Below are 2,500 nucleotides of genomic sequence, written 5' to 3' on the forward strand. Positions count from 1 at the left end.
CTTTCTTCCAATGATTAATATTTAATCATTTATTCAATCTTATCCTAATATTAAATTAGATATATGAATTTTTACACAATTATAATTTTTATATTATAACCTTCATAGTATATTTTGTCCACTTCTGATATCGCTTATCCGTACCACCACATTTTTGTACACGTATATCAATATATGAGCATATAATAAATATATACTCGTTGACCTACTATGATAAAAATATTATTGATTGTCGAGCATAACCAACATAATGTCTCGATTTGACCTATTTTTCATTACATGTTTACCAACCCAGGTTACTTAACACTCATGAAAAGTAATTATTGCCTGTCGAGCATAACATATGTCCCGATCAGGTTTATTTTGCCATTGATAATATCAAACCAGGCTGAAAAAAATTTTTTTCATCGGGTGGGCATAACATGTTTACCAACCCAGGTTACTTATCACTCATGAAAAGTAATTATTGCCTGTCGAGCATAACATATGTCCGATCAGGCCTATTTTGCCTTTGATAAATATCAAACCAGGCTGAAAAAAATTTTTTCATCGGGTGGGCATAACATGCTTACCAACCCAGGTTACCTTTCACTCATGAAAAATAATTATTGCCTGCCGAGCATAACAACATATGTCTCGTTAAGGTCTATTTTGCCTTTGATAAATATCAAATCAGGCTAAAAAAAATTTTTTTTAAAAAAAATTTTTTCATCGGGCGAGCATAACATGTTTATCAAACCAGGCCAATTTCATTCATGAAAAAAAATGTAATTAAAAAATGTACGTTTGAATCAAAAAGTGGTCATACATAGATTTACACATAAAATTTTAATAATCAATAAATATGCTTCCCATATCCAATACCTGTATTGTATTGATATATTTATTATAATAAGCATTACTTAAATCATAATTTGTTTACCAATTTAGGTTACTTTTCATTCATGAAAAGTAATTATTGCCTGTCGAGCATAACATATGTCCCGATCAGGCTTATTTTGCCTTTGATAAATATCAAACCAGGCTGAAAAAAATTTTTTCATCGGGTGGGCATAACATGCTTACCAACCCAGGTTACTTTTCATTCATGAAAAGTAATTATTGCCTGTCGAGCATAACATATGTCCCGATCAGGCTTATTTTGCCTTTGATAAATATCAAACCAGGCTGAAAAAAATTTTTTCATCGGGTGGGCATAACATGCTTACCAACCCAGGTTACTTTTCATTCATGAAAAGTAATTATTGCCTGTCGAGCATAACATATGTCCCGATCAGGCTTATTTTGCCTTTGATAAATATCAAACCAGGCTGAAAAAATTTTTTTCATCGGGTGGGCATAACATGTTTACCAACCCAGGTTACTTTTCATTCATGAAAAGTAATTATTGCCTGTCGAGCATAACATATGTCCCGATCAGGCTTATTTTGCCTTTGATAAATATCAAACCAGGCTGAAAAAATTTTTTTCATCGGGTGGGCATAACATGTTTACCAACCCAGGTTACTTTTCATTCATGAAAAGTAATTATTGCCTGTCGAGCATAACATATGTCCCGATCAGGCTTATATTGCCATTGGTAAATATCAAACCAGGCTGAAAAAAATTTTTTCATCGGGTGGGCATAACATGTTTACCAACCCAGGTTACTTTTCATTCATGAAAAGTAATTATTGCCTGTCGAGCATAACATATGTCCCGATAAGGCTTATATTGCCATTGGTAAATATCAAACCAGGCTGAAAAAAATTCTTTCATCGGGTGGGCATAACATGTTTACCAACCCAGGTTACTTTTCATTCATGAAAAGTAATTATTGCCTGTCGAGCATAACATATGTCCCGATCAGGCTTATTTTGCCTTTGATAAATATCAAACCAGGCTGAAAAAATTTTTTCATCGGGTGGGCATAACATGCCTACCAACCCAGGTTACTTTTCATTCATGAAAAGTAATTATTGCCTGTCGAGCATAACATATGTCCCGATAAGGCTTATATTGCCATTGGTAAATATCAAACCAGGCTGAAAAAAATTTTTTCATCGGGTGGGCATAACATGTTTACCAACCCAGGTTACTTTTCATTCATGAAAAATAATTATTGCCTGTCGAGCATAACATATGTCCCGATCAGGCTTATTTTGCCTTTGATAAATATCAAACCAGGCTGAAAAAAATTTTTTCATCGGGTGGGCATAACATGCTTACCAACCCAGGTTACTTTTCATTCATGAAAAGTAATTATTGCCTGTCGAGCATAACATATGTCCCGATCAGGCTTATTTTGCCTTTGATAAATATCAAACCAGGCTGAAAAAATTTTTTTCATCGGGTGGGCATAACATGTTTACCAACTCAGGTTACTTTTCATTCATGAAAAGTAATTATTGCCTGTCGAGCATAACATATGTCCCGATCAGGCTTATATTGCCATTGGTAAATATCAAACCAGGCTGAAAAAAATTTTTTCATCGGGTGGGCATAACATGTTTACCAACCC

The sequence above is a fragment of the Condylostylus longicornis genome, unplaced genomic scaffold, assembly GCF_029603195.1.
Source record: "Condylostylus longicornis isolate FDR11 unplaced genomic scaffold, ASM2960319v2 ptg000489l, whole genome shotgun sequence".
NCBI lineage: Eukaryota > Metazoa > Arthropoda > Insecta > Diptera > Dolichopodidae > Condylostylus > Condylostylus longicornis.